This window comes from Vulpes lagopus, chromosome 6, assembly GCF_018345385.1.
Source record: "Vulpes lagopus strain Blue_001 chromosome 6, ASM1834538v1, whole genome shotgun sequence".
Lineage (NCBI taxonomy): Eukaryota > Metazoa > Chordata > Mammalia > Carnivora > Canidae > Vulpes > Vulpes lagopus.
In genome coordinates, this window is record NC_054829.1 from 10,340,377 (window position 1) to 10,356,207 (window position 15,831).

The window sequence follows — 15,831 nt, forward strand, 5'->3', positions numbered from 1 at the left end:
TAGGGCCAGCAGCCTCTGGGATGGATCAGCCCAATGAGGCCCACCGGCTGCCTGAGCTCATCTGGCCATGAGAGATGCCCTCGCCTCCCACACAGCCCCCTGCAGGTAGCAGGTACAGAGGAAGAAGTCCTAAGGACTCATCATCTCCTGAGTCCTGAGCCCCAGGTGGGCTCTTTGAGCCCCGGATCTCATCTCACCCCCTAATAGCCATTGGAAAGTGGAGTCATCTCTCTCCTTTTTCCCAGAAGATGAAACAGATTCAGTGAGGTGTGGGGCTGTGGCCAGGATCCCGCAGCAGGTGAGGAATAGGCGGGGATTATCTGGTACTGGTTCCCATGCTGGAGACAGGGTGGTGTGGTGCTAACTGGGAATGCATGTGGGTGGCATCTCCCAACAAGGAAGATACCATCTGCACAAGGTTGGCCAAGCAGATCCCAGCCATTTGGGACCCCCTCCTACCAGGCCCGGGACACCCTCCGGGGGTCAAGACATCCACTGGAGAAAGTCAGAACCCTCACCCGGATGGTCCTGGACTCTGGGGTTTCTGCAGCCGAAGGGTCTTTCCCAGGAGCTGAAAGCCAGGAGGGTGCAAGATGGCCTTACTCTGCACTTTTTTGTTTTTAAGATTCTATTTATTTATTTATTAGAGACACACGGAGAGAGAGAGAGAGAGAGAGAGAGAGAGAGAGAGAGAGAGAGAGGTAGAGACACAGGCAGAGGGAGAAGCAGGCTCCACGCAGGGATCCCGACATGGGACTCGATCCAGGGACTCCAGGATCATGCCCTGGGCCGAAGGCAGGTGCTAAACCACGGAGCCACCCAGGGATCCCCTTACTCTGCACTTCGGAGCAGGGGTAGCTCAGCGCCGCCAGCCGGGGATGGTTGCTGGTTTGCACGAGGGGTTTAGAGCAGGGAGCGGTGAGGCTGGCTGAGCCCACGGTCCTGCCGTTTCTTTCTGTCCTGACCACTCTCGTGTGAAGGGTCAGTTGTGACTCAGGAAGGCCCCAGCCGGCTTCAGGAGCAGCGTGTCCCAAGCCTGGACTTGTACCACAGATCAGCTCGTTTTGATGGGAACCCTTGTAAGATCCCACTATTCCTCCCCTTACATGCATGTGGGACATTGGAGAGAACAGGGCTGAACCAGGCAGCCACTGACCGGTCCCTCGGAGCCCTCATCCTAGTGGGTGTCACCCCTATGTGTAGGGTGTTGATAGGGCATGAGGCTGGCCTGCCCCTTTCTCCTGAGGGGTAAGGGCTCTGTCCCGACTCCACTCTCTAGAAATGGGAAGGTGGCCTGTCTTCTCTCCCTGGAGCCCATGTACCTGGGAGGGTGAGGGGATCCGGATTGGTCCAGAGGAAAGTACAACCTGCCACACATCAGAGGACACGGTGCCCACTTTAAAGAAAGGAAGAGAAGTTGGGATGTGGCTCTGCGTTCTCCTTGGTCCCTTCCTTCCCTTTCCATAGATCTGCCTTCCTCCCTCCCGGGACTTGGCCTCCATGGGCCCCACCACCCCTGCTGTCTGCCCTTTGTCCACCCCTCCCATTTAGGATGCTGTCCAGGTTGAGAACTGGACTCTTGTCTGTTCCTCATCTCTTGAAACCAAAATAAACTAATATCAAGAGGCAGCCAGGGCGGAGGGCCAGGATGCCAAGGCCACGGGGGTGTTTATTTTAGCAGGTGATATTCCATCGCTGGGTCAGAGCTGTCCCAGGACTTGGCACTGACCCACATCTCAGCTCCCTCCTCCCTGCTTAGCTGACTCTTCCTCTCCCCCCCTCCCTCTTTCTCTCCTTCCTGGAAGAGGTGTCATTGTCATAGGGAAATGTGCTGGCATTGGCGTCCTCTCTGGGCCCTGCTAGGTGTAGGGCTTTATGAGCGGCCTCCCCATCACATGTATGCACACACGTGTGCGCATGCCCGCGAGCATACACACGTACACATACCTCTATTTATAGGAATTCAGATTAAAATAAACAAGGAGAGAAGCCTGGAAGGGATAGGCCGTGTGTGTGTTCCGTTTGCAAAATTCGACTGAGCTGTACACATAGGTACACTTTTTCTGTGTATGTAATGCTCTAATAAAAAGTTTTAAGAAATCAGTAGTGTTCAGGCCTTGACTCGGATGAATTCATAAGAATGTCTGGGGTAGAGGGGCGCCTGGGAGGCTCAGCCCGTTAAGTATCTGAGTCTTGATTTCGGTTCAGGTCATGATCTCAGGGTCGTGGGATTGAACCCCGTGCCAGGCTCTGCACTCAGAGGGAGTCTGCTTAAGATTCTCTCTCTCTCCCCAATCCGTCCTTCCCCCCACTCTCTCTGTCTCCTCCCTAAAAAAATAAAATAATAATAATAGTAAAGAATCTCCAGGGTAGACTCTGGCAGATGCAGGTTTAATAGGATTCCACTACAAAGCTCCAGGCAGGAGCTGTCGCGTCAGCCCAGCCTGTTTGTTCTGCAGAGAAGCAGCCTGTGGTGTCAACAGACAGGCCAACCTGTCTTTGGCTTGGGCTTTGTGGACTTTGACCACAGCATCAAGCCTCTCAGCTGCGATGAGTCAGGATCAGGGTAAAAGCAAATGTTCACCAACCTACCTCCGTAACGTTGTGGAGTTAGTTCCTTGTTCTGCTCCAACATGCGGATTCCCCGTTACACGGGGTGGGTGGCCGGGGGCGGTGGGTAGCTGTGGCTAAAGGCACTACTTTCTGTATCAGGCAGTTGCAGTTCAGACCTAAACTGTTTCTTATACATCATGAGATGACGGACAAGTTCCCCAACCCCCTGAGCCTCAGTCTCCGCATCTGTGAAATGGGGGTGATGACAGCACGTGCCAGGAAGGTTGTGTGGGTACAGAAAAATGATGCCATTTTTTTAAGAATGCATTTTTATTTAAATTTGATTCGTTAACCTTTAGTGTATCATTAGTTTCAGAGGTAGAGGTCAGTGATTCATCCATTGCTTTCAGCACCCAGTGCTCATCACATCACGTGCCCTCCTTAATGCCCGTCACCCAGTTACCCCATCCTCCCACCGAGCAGTGATGCCATTTATTAGTGGAAGCGTGCCTGGCCAGCCCCTGCCCCTGCTGGCCACACCCAATGCACTTTCTGTTCCCTGTGACTCTCTACCCACAATTTAGGCTCTTGATGTTCAAAAACTGATTGAAGGCATAAGGCAACAGGATTTGGACTGTGAGTTTCTCTAGCTCTCTCGACCATAAGAGGTTTGTCTGGATTGGGAGGGAGAGGTAAGGCAAGGGGCCACTTGAGAAGGGATGCTGTGCCTGCCCACTGCCCACCCCTCCCAGGCCAAGTCTGGAGAGGGGGTCTGGATAGAGAGCAGAGGGACCTGTGCCCCACCCCCGGGGGAGCCCATGAAACAGCAGGACCACAGGGATGCACTCCACGGGATCCACTGGAACCTCTAACCGCCGAGGAAAATCCCCAAACGGTAGAGAGAACTGGGTGGCCCCTCATTGCCCTTCTCTCACACCCTCACCATGGCACAGGGGTCTGGCAGGGGCTGAGCATGAGCTAACCTTGAGGGGCCACCAACCTCAGCAGCCTGGGGGTGGGGCAGCTGGGATGATGCATAAGTTGGCAGGTGCCAGAGCAAGTAGCTGGGAGACAGCTCGGGACTGACCGTGTCCTCCGGTCCCCAGCACCAGGTCAGACGTCCAGAACCTCCACCAGAACCCAGGGTACCCTGCCTTCACTGAGATTTATTTCCAGGTGGAATATTCCAAGAGGCTGTAAAGGCATCCCAAGGCTCTCCTGAGTTGGGCTTGATAAGAAATCACGCTATGGGATCATAAACCCAATACCCTCCACGGGGAACGGGCTTTTAAAATGGAAATTATTTTCCATTTGAAGAACAGACCAGGTGGCATTCCCAGCCCCCTCCCTCACCCCAGCCTGTGGGGCTGCAAGTGTCTGGCAGCGTGCCAGGAGCATCCTGGATGCCCAGTGAGTGTGTCTGTGGGTGTTGTCTGTGCCCGTGACATTTTGTGCCATTCGATCTATTCCGGAAACAGGGGCTTTCTTCCCTGGCCCTGGAGGAAGGCTTCCCTCCGCCGGTGCGGCTGCCAGGGCTTGTGCACGTGCTGGTTTGTCTGTCTGCGTATCTGTTGCCTTGCCTTTTGCAGCGCAGCCCCACCCTAGCATCCCTGGCATCCCTGAACCTCCAAGCAGGCTCTGGGGGGGGGGGCACGCTCAGCAGGGGTCTGCCCAAGCTGCTTACTCCCAACCCAGACACACTCCCCTCTGGCTCCTTCCCTCTCCTCCTGTTCATCCCCTGCCTCCCTGCCCCCCCCACCTTCCCCTGGCCTCCCTCTTCTGTCTCTGCGTTCCCACGCTCCCCTTTCCATCCTGGGATAATCCCAGGGTCCCTCTCCCCTTGCTGCCCTCTTTTCCCCCATGATCTCTTCTTCTCTCCTCTCGCATGCATGCCCGACGCCCGCCCCTCCTGCACCTCTGCCCTTCCTTCTCCCTCTCCATCACCTCTTTGCACCCTGCTTCTCCTGGGCCCCAGCATCCCCCGCTCTGTCTCCTGGGCTCCCAGCTCTGGCGGCCCACCCTCCCTCCCCCTCTCTGTGTCTCTCTCCCTCCCATCTCTCTCCTCTCTCGCTCCCTCCCAGGGAGTTCCAGAAACATACCCATATATGGCCTCCGTGTCAAGGATCACGGATGAGGACGTCACGTGCTCCGAGATGCTCTCTGCCGCGAGGTCCCTAATTGACGCACCGTGGAGGGGCTGCGGGCGGCGGGCGGCCTCCCCCGGGCGATCTCCAAACAGGACATCCGAGATGCACAACATCTTATAGTTTGGCTCGCCATCGCTGGTCATGCGGTGGGCCCGAAATAAACTCCCTGCTTCAAAGGAAAGCATTTCAGAACTGCCTGGCAGAGGAGCCAGGAGCCTCAGGGCCAGGGCAGAAGGAAAACTCAGGGAGCATGTTCTGAGTTCAGACACCCTCAAGAAAACCCTTTTTAGTACCCCTGAACTGTGTGCCCCTGTTTCAGAGCCTAACAGGTAATGCATGCTTTCAACTTTCTTCCACGGACTTCGAGAAAGATTGTTTGGCTGGGATTTAACCACTGCGCTGCTTGTCTGTGACTCATCGTCAAGACTACTTGCCTGCACCTCTCTCTCTCTCTCTCTCTCTCTCTCTCTCTCTCTCTCTGTCTCTCCTGTCTCTTGGGTTATGAAGCATGCTGGGGACTTCCACTTTGGACCTGGGGGGACAGAGAATCAGCCGGTACGCACGCACTTATGCATTCTCCTGGAGGACGCTCGGCTCAGAATATCACCCGCTGTGCACTTCTAAACATGGAAACGGGTCGGGTTTAGCAGTGGAGCTCTTGTGGGTTCCGTGGGCCTTGGGCAGTAACTGAAGGGGACAGGTGAGTTTCAGGAAGGCTCTTAGGTCAGGTGAATAGGGAGCTAGGTTTATGCACGTGGGCATCAATGTGCTGCGGCGTTTCTGGAGTGCGTCTGCGTGCGCAGTTTTGTGGGGCGAGAGCAGGCAGGGGCATGGTGAGCTGTACCTGCAACTGTTTGGGGCTCAGGGGAGCTAATTAGTCTGCAGAGACTGTGATGCAATGTAAAGAATGAGAGACAATGTTATGTAACAATGCGCTTCAGGAGGGCCGGGATGGGAGACCAGCCCCTGTGCGCATGTGTGCGTGTGTGTGTGTGTGTGTGTGTGTGTGTGTGAGAGAGAGAGAGACAGAGACAGAGACAGAGACAGAGAGACAGAGAGTGCATGAGGACATATCCAGGGAGGAGATAGCTTTTGAAAAGCTGGGTGGATGTCCCCAGGCGGAGTGGCAGAGAAAGGGCCCTCCAGGTGGAAGGGCAGCTTGGGCAAAGGTCAGCAGTCAGGGTGGATCTGGGGTGACAGTGGAAAACGCACAGTGGCTATAACAAAGGGTCATGAGGCTGAGAAGTGGGGGCAAAACTGGCAGGGAGAGGAGGGAAGCCAGAGGGAGATGCAGCTCCCACCAGGCCAGGCAAGAGGATGGAACACTTTTGGATTGTTTTTGAGCAAAGGGGGTGCAGGTGGGATCTGACTTCAGGTGGTGCAGGTGGGATCTGACTTCAGGTGGCTCCTCGAAAACCAGTGGAATGGCCTGGAAGGGGGGTGGGGGAAGAGAACCAGGCAAAGGATGGAGACATGAGGCGTGGGGAGGCCAAGCCTCCCACCCCCACCCCAATCCCCCACCCCCGCTGTGCAGGAAGGACAGCAGAGCTCTCCTCACATAAGGGAAAGCTGGGGTGTGAGACAGGGGTGGAGAGAGCCCCAGGGCACAGGCAGAGGCAGCTGGGGCCAGCAGAGCAACCACACTCCCTGCCCTCTGCAGCAGAGGCCGGGGGCAGAGCACAGCCAGCAGCCAGTGGCAGATGCTCCAGTCACTTCCAAAACAGTTGGATGGGTCCCGACAGCTGGTGGCAGGCCTGTTTACAGCTCGGCCTCCCCTGGGAGCTGGCAGCGGCCCCCGCCTGGCGCTGTTCTTGTTTGCATCATCCACTCTTGCACAAACAGACCCGGCTGTGAGTCCTGGGATACTCTGCCCCCGGGGACCTTACAATTCATAACGTGGCCATCAGTCCCCGTGAGCAGTGACTGTGAGGCAGGCACTGGCCCCGTGCTTCAGGCAGTTGCTCTCGTGGACTCTTCTCAAGGGCATCCTGAGTTAGCCGTGATCGTTACTCCCACTTTCCAGATGTGAAAACTGAGTTTCTGAGAGGTTCAGGGTCTTGCCTGGAGCCAGACAGCTAGGAGGTGTTGGGAGTTGGGGATCAGATCCTGGCCTCTTGGCCTCCAGCGTCCACACTCAAGGCCATGGCCCCCTTGGGGCCCAGCCCAGCAGTAAACAGACCTGTCCCTGGCACAGTCAGGGTATCATAAGGTCCCCGCATATTGTGGACAGGCTAGATCTATCCAAGAGAGTTTTCCCAAAGGAGGCACAAAAATATCTCTGGACCCGCCCAATGTCCTTCCACGTCTGAGCTGCAGGGGGGTCAGGCTGCCCAGAGGAGGTGGTGGTCACAGGCCTGGTTTTTCTTATTATCCTTAACCCCTTCTTTGGACTAATTAATGCCCGGGAATATCAGTGAGGCCCTTACGAGTGCTGCAGCTGAGGGAAATGTTCTGGAGAAGTGGTGTTGATATAAAAGTGAACTGACTCCTAATTTGCCTGATTTTTTTAAAGAAAGGGACACAAAGCAGAGGGTTGGAAAAAGAGAGGAGGAGAAAAAGATGGAAATCAAGGCAGGAGACAGGGGGAAAAAACAGAAAAGAGAAAGCTGTTGGTGTGATCCCAATTCAGAGATTTCCAGCCAGTCCTGAGGTTGGGCCCAGGTGAGAGGAGCCAGGCTGGAAGGACTCTCCTGTCCTGCTAAACCTTCCCACTTTGCAGCCTGGAGCTGGAGCTTCCAGAACCCACCTGTCCTGGTGCCCAGGGAAAGGAGCAAAGGCTCAGACCTGCACCAGATGCCCCGCCCCTCCTCATGCATCCCCCAGGCTGCCCCCACAGATGGCCCCCTGGCATTCAGCGAGCCCTAGGCAGAAACTGGGACCTGGAATCCGGCACCTCAACCTGTATGTGGCCAAGCCCTGTTGAGGGGCCTGGCTACAGCAGGGGAAGGACAGGGAGAGGGTCAGGAGGGGTGTGGAGGGGCGGGCTGGGCAGGTGAGAACCCTCCATTTGGGAGGCTGAGGCACCCAGACCTGGAGTTTCGATCACTTGAGGCCCAAAGCAATAAAATAGAAGTATTCGTTGATGCCTCTCGGAGCAGCTGCTCAAGGCAATGCCTCAGATCGCAGACCTTTGGGCCTGCGTGGGATTGACGTGTCTCCCTGGGAAAGAGTGTTTTTCCACATTAAAAAAAAAAAAAAAAAAAAAAACAGAAGAAAGATTTTTTCTCCTTGTTTTTCCTACCTCCCTCCTCCTCACCCTCTCTCCTCCTGTTTTGGGTGGCTCCTTCAGTGTATGCCAACACATCAACTACCTAGAGACTCACTGCCAGGGTCCCTGGGAGCGATGCACGATTCAGAGATTCAGGTCAGCAGGGGGTATTCACCTCCACTACAGATGCAGTCCCAGGCGCCCCTGACCCATCCCATGTGCAGAGTCCGGGGGCATGGGCCGAGGGGGAGCACAGCCAGCTTTGGACAGGTTCAAATCTCCGTCCTCACCTCCCAACTGGGTGACCCTGAGCCAGTGCAGACATCTCCCTGGGGCCTCAGGTTCCCCTCCATACAATGGGGAGAGTGCCTGTATTGGGGGTTGGGGGTGGCTGAGGACTGCTGCCCGGAGCAGTTGCCCTCAGTAACTCCCAGCAATCCTGGCCCAACCTGGGAAGCCTGAAAGTCCTGGCCTGGGGGAAGCCAGGAGCTTGTAAGCAGGCATCAAAGGGTCTGGGATTAGCAGAGCCGGGAGGGGCTTCTTCGAATCTTTAGAGCCTGAACAAAAGGGCCAGACTCCCAGCAGCTGCGAGGCCTGCCAGCACTGCCCCACTGCAAAAACCTACCCTGGGGCTTTGACCTGAGCCCCTCCTGGGGCCCAAGCAAGGTGGTCTGGATCCCACTCCCCATCTCCCCGAGGCTGCTCACCTCTTCTCCGGAGTAAGTGACCCCTGGCCACTGCCCTGAATATGTGCGTCAGAGGGTCTGATGAAAACGGGCAGAGGCCCATTCTCAACCCACCAAGCCAATTGCAACTCAGTCTTTCCATCTGCACAATGGGAAGAGTCCTACCCCAGCCCCGCCAGTACTGAGAGGGTCAAATGGTGCAGTGCAGGAAAAAGACCACAAGTGTCAGACGTTTTTATGGTTGGGATCTTAAAACAGTAAGACCCAGGAAGGGGAGAGAACATTTTAAATGGTTCACAGCCACGAGCCCTCCAGCTGGAAGTGTTTCCATAGATTTTCTAAGGCCCCTCTGCAGCCTGGGGGAACGGCAGATCCTAGAGAGAAGTTTTGACAGAAACATACTGGACTTTGCGAGGAGGAGGGTCAAGCCTTCAGTGGGACTCGGGCCCTTCCTCAAACCCACAGAACCAGCCCAGGACTCTGCTGTCGGTTATATGGTGTGAGGACAGGGATCAAGTCAGAGGCAGCCCCTAGTCTCCTCCTTGTCAGTTTTTCCCTGGTATGGCTCAGTTTCCTCATCTGTAGAATGGGACCAAAACCCCTACCGAAGATTTATCTCGTGCCTCAAACTAACAACGCATGTGAGTCCATAAATGTTCACGAGGGAAGGCGGTGTGTGGTGTTCGGCAAACACCCCTTGGGACCTATGGTGATAGATGGGTCCGAACAGCAGTGCATCATGTAAGAGCTAAGCTGAATGGTCCACGCTCCCCTCCCACACCTGAGAGACCCATGTGGACCCTACCTGGAGTACTTCCGTGGCACCTACTGCATGCCCGGAGCTGGTAAATGAACTAAGTGTCACTGAACACCCGCTACTATCATTCGTAGGCGCCCCCCCCCCCCCAATGTATAATTCAAGCCTGGGACTGAGAGGACAGTGCACGGATGGGTTGTCACTCCTTGCAAGCCCCTAGGACAGCAGAAGGCGTGAGCAGGAAGAGAGGAGGGGGAGCAGAGGTGTGGCATTAGGGGGCAGAAGCCATCCTGCACCCAGGCTGGTTTGGGGAACACCTGGAGACCCCTCCCACCCTCCCCCTCCTTCACTCCCTCCTTCCCTCCCAGCGCTGACCCCATTCCTGGCCCCTGCTCAGAGGGGTCTGTGGGGTCCCAGGTCACCCCCCCAGGACAGGCTGGGGACCCCCAGCCACGGCTTCACCTCCTGAGCCCAGCTGGCAAGAGAAGGCCAGCTTGCTGTTGCTGCCTCTCTTTTCAAACGGAGGAGAATGTAGGAGAATCGGAGGAGAATGTAGGGGAATCCAAACCCGTGAGGAGGGAGCCTCCTGGGAAACCGCCGGCTGGGAGGCTGGGAGGCTGGGAGGCTGGGAGGCTGGGAGGCTGGGAGGCTGGGAGCCGGGTCCAAGGATGGTCCCAGCAGGAGTAACTCAGAGCAGAGAATCACAGTATCTTGAGAGCTGTTGCATGACATTAGCTGACTGTCATGGGCCACTGGCCACGTGCCGAGGGCTGTTCTCCACTGTGAATGTGTTACCTCATTCAGCTGGCGACAGTCCTGCGGGCTGCATTATCTTCCCGTCCCCATTTTACAGATGCGCCAAGTGAGGCACAGCCGGTAGCAGGCAGAGCCAGGGTCAGACCCAGCCAGTGGGACACCAAAGGCTACACCACCTGCCCGGCATGGTGATCTTCTCCATAACAGCTGTGCTTCCAAGCTTTGACATTCATTCATTCGCTTACTCATTCACTCATTCATTCATTCAGCATTTAATATACATCTACTGTGTAAGGGACCTTGGGTTGTATCCTGGGCTCATGACAGATTGCGACATAGTCCTGCAACTTAGAAGTTTCTGGATTCTGTGTGTGTGTGTGTGGGGGGGGGTGGGGATAGGCCCAGAGCAGGCCTCAGACATCAGATCAAGGAGGCTTCCTGGTGGAGGAGATGCTGGAACTGCATCTGGAAGAATGACTAGCCAGGTGACAGGCAAGAGGGATGGGAAAGCGGATGAGCAGCGCTCCGTCCACACACAGCCTGAGGACAGGAAGGGGCTCGTCCAGGCTCACTGTCTCGACCCAGGTCCCTGGCTAAGGGGGAGCCCGGTGTGCCGGAGGACGGCCGTCACTTCTCCTTGCCTCTTGCCCTCCCAGCCATGCCCCCACCATCAGTTTTCCCATAAGATGTCTGGGAGCCACTCGTCCCCCTGCAGCCCCCAGAGAGCCCTGGAGACCCTACCCCATCCATGCACAGGAGCCTGGCCCCACTGCCGTCTTCCAGGCAGACCCTGGCTGTCAGCTGGCCAGGACTCGTGGGGAGGGAAGGAACCAGGCAGTAGGGGGGAGGAAGGACCACTTTTCCAATGCTAATCCTCGGCACAGCCCTCAAAGGGCCCATGTTTTCTATGGCCATTTCACAGATGTAGAAACTGAGGCCCAGCTTAAAGGAGCATTGACTCTGGATAGACCCAGTACTGCTCTGTGTGCTTCGCCCGAGCTAACTCAAGGAACTGTCGCAGTCACTGTCGTCCCATTTTACAGAGGCCCCCTAGTCCGATGATTCACTGGAGTCAATGCTTGCGACACTGCAAAGGAGGTAATGGTGGAGCCCCCAGAGGCCCTAGGGGTGGCCCTGGTCTTCCCATTCCAAGCAGGCCTTGGACTGGCTGCCCTTGAACTCTGCTCCCTCTGCAGGCCTCCCGCTTGCCTGGGCACAGCCACCGGCCTCCTGCTTTCTCTGGGAAAGGATTTTTTTTTTTTTTATCCCCTTCAGCCTCCTAAAGGGTCCCTAGGGACTGCTGGCCTCTCTCCAGGACTCTGGCCTAGAAGGTGGCCCAGCCCCAGGCAGAGGCCTCAGAAATCAAGCTAGGCAGCGTGCAGAGCGTGCAGAGGAGGGAACTGAGGCCGAAGGAAGGACAGGGCATCGCCCAGGATACCGCCCCTCCCTCTGACATGACAAAGGCAACCTCACTATGTCCACTTCATAGATGGACAATCTGAGATTCTCCAGATCACAGAGTGAATAACCCGCAAAACTGGGACTTGAACTTGGTCAAGCTGACCCCACAGGCTGCTTTAGAACTGCCCCTTGGGCTGCGACCAGACAGCCCCAGCCACCCCCGCAGGAGATGGGCCCCTGTGTCCTTGGCAGGTGTGCCCGCCTGCGATTGTACTGGCCCAGTGATGGGGAGGCCCCTCGTATCACATACTACTGGTCGGACCTGGAGCTCACCCTGGGCACGCCTGAGTCCTTGATTCTACCTACTGGTGTCTCCATTTTGCACATGTGGGAACTGAAGATTCACGACTCACCCAAGGACCCTCACCCTCAGTGGCCGAGGATCTCAGTGGGAAAAGCAAGAGATGCCTGGTCTCACGGCAGGGAGGGATAGTTCACCCTCTCCAAGGCAGAGACCCTCTCCTTCAAGGTCTCTCTAAGGTCATCTCCCTCCCTCACCTGTCTGTGTGCACCTTCCTCCGGGTTGGTCAAGAGCCGAATGGGGGCTCAGTGCACAGGTGCAGGCCAGGTGGCCGGGCTGGCTGAGGATGGCAATGGTACCCCTGCCCGCTCAGAGCCCAGGTGTGGGCCAGTTGCTTGGATTGTTTTCCTGGAATTCCCAGAAGGAGCCCTGGGGTTCCAAATCCCAGCTTTCCAGCTCTCTGTCCATGTGCAAACCTTTCCCTTCCCCTCCTCCAACCCTAACTGCCTCATCTATAAAATGGAAGCAATCACATAGGGGCATCAGGTCCTCTCAGAGGGAGCGGAGGTGTAGAAGAATTAATGTCAATTCAACAGAAAACCATCCTACCTTCTAGAGCTGTTGTCAGGGCCATGCCATGAAATGGCTAACAAGCAGGAAAGTCTCTGGATGCCCTCAGACCCGTGGGGCAGGGCCTGCTGAGTCTGGAATTGTAGGAGATTTACTGTTAACTGGCTCCGTCCACAGGCATCTGGTCAGGGAAGGGGGTAGCCAGTGCTGTCCTTATGCCTCTGATCAGCCCATGCCAGCCTGCAGGGCCAAGGGCTGCCTGGGGGTGAGGGGCAGGAGGGGTTCCTGTCAAATGCTTGCTTTACCTCCTACCCAGCCACTGCCTCAGGGCACATATGGCTTCTGTAACATGGTGATGTGGGTTGTCTCATTCCCATTTTTACTGATAAAGGAACTAAGGCCCAACAAGGAGAAATGATTTAACCAAGGTCACGTAGCTAGTAAGTTGCAAATTGAAACTAGACCTTGGGCTCCTGACATCTAGATCTGAGATCCTTCTACTCCCACCTGGTTCCTTATTCTCCCATGTCTGCATGTGGTAGACCTGTTAAGGTGGCTATAGGGGACCCTCGGGAACAGAGAGTTTGAGGTTTTATAGCACAAAGATGAACCAAATGTCTCACTGAGTTACAGAAGCTAAAGAACTAGAAGAGCACTTGGAAACCCCAAATCTCTTTTTGCAATAGGACAACTGAGGCCCAGAGAGGAGTATGGACTTGACCAAGGTCACACAGCACTCTAGCATCAATGTGGACACTATAACCCAGGTCTCTGCCTCTCTCCAGTGCTCTTCCCCTTTTGCCCCCCCACCCCCTGACCTGGAACAGATGCCCTCAGAGGGGGGCACCATAATGCCATGCCAGGCACTGGACACCAGCACTTCTGACAGACATGATACGTTCTCAAGATTCTTGACCAGACCTGAGAATCATGTGTTAAGATGATTTTGACTACATATATCAGAAAACCAGAAGGATCTTCAGTCTCTGCCTAACAAGCAGGCCACGGTCAGTGGACCAGCTCTGGTTCAGCAGATCAACAATACGATGAAAGACCCCGAGGACCTACCATTCACTCTGTCAGACTCATTGTACCAGCACTGTTCCCCTGCGCCAAGCATCAAGTCCTCCAAGTACGAAGCAGGGGTGTAGGCAAGGACTTATTTTCTTCACTGCTCTCTCTTTTATTAGGAAAAGGACAGTTGTTTCTAGGAGGCCCCAGCAGAATTTTCTTTATGTGCCTTTTGGACAAAACTAGGTTATATAACCACCCTAAACTAGTCACTGACCAAAGGGGTGAGATTGTTCCAATGGGTTCGGAACAATCATGATTGGTCCATGGGAGAGGACACAGTCTTGCCTGAACAAAGCCAGGTTCCACTGTCTTTGGCTGTTGGGTGGGGGATCCAGGGGTTGTGGTAAACTTTAACCAGGTATTCGCCTCCCTATGCCTTAGGAAGAGGACCCAGGGTCAAGTGCACATATGAACTACTGACGACAGCCCAGAGGGAGAAGTTGTAGCAGCAGAACACTTCTTGGAAGATGTTCTGGAAGAAGATGCACTTGCTCTGGGCGTTGGGGAATGAGAAAGGATTCTGAGAGTGTCGAAAGGAAGGAGACAGGCTGGCATAGGACAAGCAAGGGCACTGAGGTGGGAGCTCCAGGTGGGTTGGGGGAAAGGTGTGCCTTCGCCTTACCTGGAAGATCAGGTGTGCGGGGGCAGAGGGTGAAGCGAGAGTGAGAACCAGATTCAAAGGGCCGGCGGGTCCAGACAATGGGCGCAGGCAGAGGAGGGCCTTGGTAAGGTCTGCGGTGTGGGGCACAGAGGGGACGGAGGCTGGATGGGGCTGGGACATCGCATGGAGGCCTCCGCTGAGGGGGGCAGGAGGAAGTTCAGGCCTGAGCCAGCCTGGGCACAGGCAGGGCACAGAATCACCAGTCCCAGACGCCCCATGCTGCTGATCCGCTGTCTTCAGACCTGCAGCCTCCTCTGGCCGTGTTTGGAAAGCCCAGATCTGCTTAATAATAACTCGGCTGGTGCCTTATGGAGCAAGAGTTGCCACTCTTAGGGCTGTTACCAGAATTAGAAAAATATCTACCAAGAACTTAGCCAGGTGTCAGGTCCTACCCCTTGCCCCATCCTCACACAACAGGTGTCCCACCTCTACTCCTGCTTTATGATTGATCCTCCTCAAAGTGGTGGTTTCCAGGCACCTGCGGAGCTTTTCAAAGAGCTGTAGTAGGCTGGGCCACACTCCCAGAGACTCTGACTTCATGGGTCTGAGAGCGGGTCCAAGCACCAATACCCTTTAGAATCTATTTTATGTACTTTTTAATTATTATTTTTAATTTTTAAATTATTATCTCTAAGTAGGCTCCACACTGAACGTGGGGCTTGAACTCACAACCCCGAGATCAAGAGTCACTTGCTCTACTGCCTGAGCCAGCCAGGCGCTCCTACTTCTTAAATAGGTGTGTTATCGCAGTGTAAAGCGCTCATGGAGGAGTGTACAAATCATATCTAACCACGTTCCTTACAAAAGGAGCCAACCAATCGTGTAACCACTTAGATCAGGAAATACAGCATGACTGGCTCCCCAGAAGTCTCCCTCATGTCCCCTCCCAGTTAGCAGCCACCTAAGGTCTGACTCCTACCCCCTTAGCTTCACCTGCCTGTTCTGGAACTTTATATGAATTGAATCATGTGTGTATGCTCCTTATTACCTGACTTCTTTTGCTCACTCTGGTGTGTGAGATGCACCCTGGGAGCAGTGCTGGTTTGTCTGTTTCCCTGGTGCATACTATCTGTCATGTGACTATACCACAACGTAGGAATCCATTCAAACGTTGATAGACATGTGGGTAGTTTCCACGTGGTTTTATAATGAATAGCACTGCTATGAAATGTTTTTGAACTCATCTTATGGTGAATACATGTACATGGTTCTCTTGGCCACGGGGCTGAGTGGAACTTTAGGGTCATGGGATGTGTTTGTTCAGCTCTAGCAAATGCCATCAATTTTCCAAGGTGGTTGTACCATTTGACATTCCTACCAGTGGTAGTGAGTCTTCCAGTTGTTTCACATCCTCCCCAACACTTGCTATTCCTTGTCATTTCCACTTGAGCCATTCTTTTATTTTTTTTCCCCCCGAGAGCAAGTACAGATGGAGACAGGGTCAGAAGGAGAGGGTGAGAGAGAATCTCAAGCAGGCTCTACGCCCAGCCAGGAACCAGACTTGGGGCTCGATCTCAGGATCCCAAGGCCATGACCTGAGCCAAAATTAGTAGTCGGATAGGACGCTTAGCTGACTGAGCCACGCAGGCGCCCCTCCACTTGAACCAATCTGTTGAGTAGACACACAGTGGTGTCATATTGGGATCTTAATTGGAGTGTCCTCCTAAACGGTTAAAAAGTCAAGCATCCTCACATTTGGTTGTTGGCCATTTGGGTA

The 15,831-nt window shown here is 54.8% G+C and overlaps 1 protein-coding gene across 2 annotated transcripts in view; it reads left to right on the plus strand.

The window, feature by feature from the left end:
- The first annotated feature begins 4,723 nt into the window (after nt 1-4,723).
- The window catches only part of ASB2 (ankyrin repeat and SOCS box containing 2), a 43,841-nt gene continuing 32,733 nt past the window's right edge, over nt 4,724-15,831 (plus strand). For both annotated transcript variants that reach the window (XM_041758369.1, XM_041758370.1), the window contains exon 1: nt 4,724-5,029. The gene's annotated coding sequence lies outside the window, so the exon portion shown is untranslated. The remainder of the gene's footprint in view (nt 5,030-15,831) is intronic.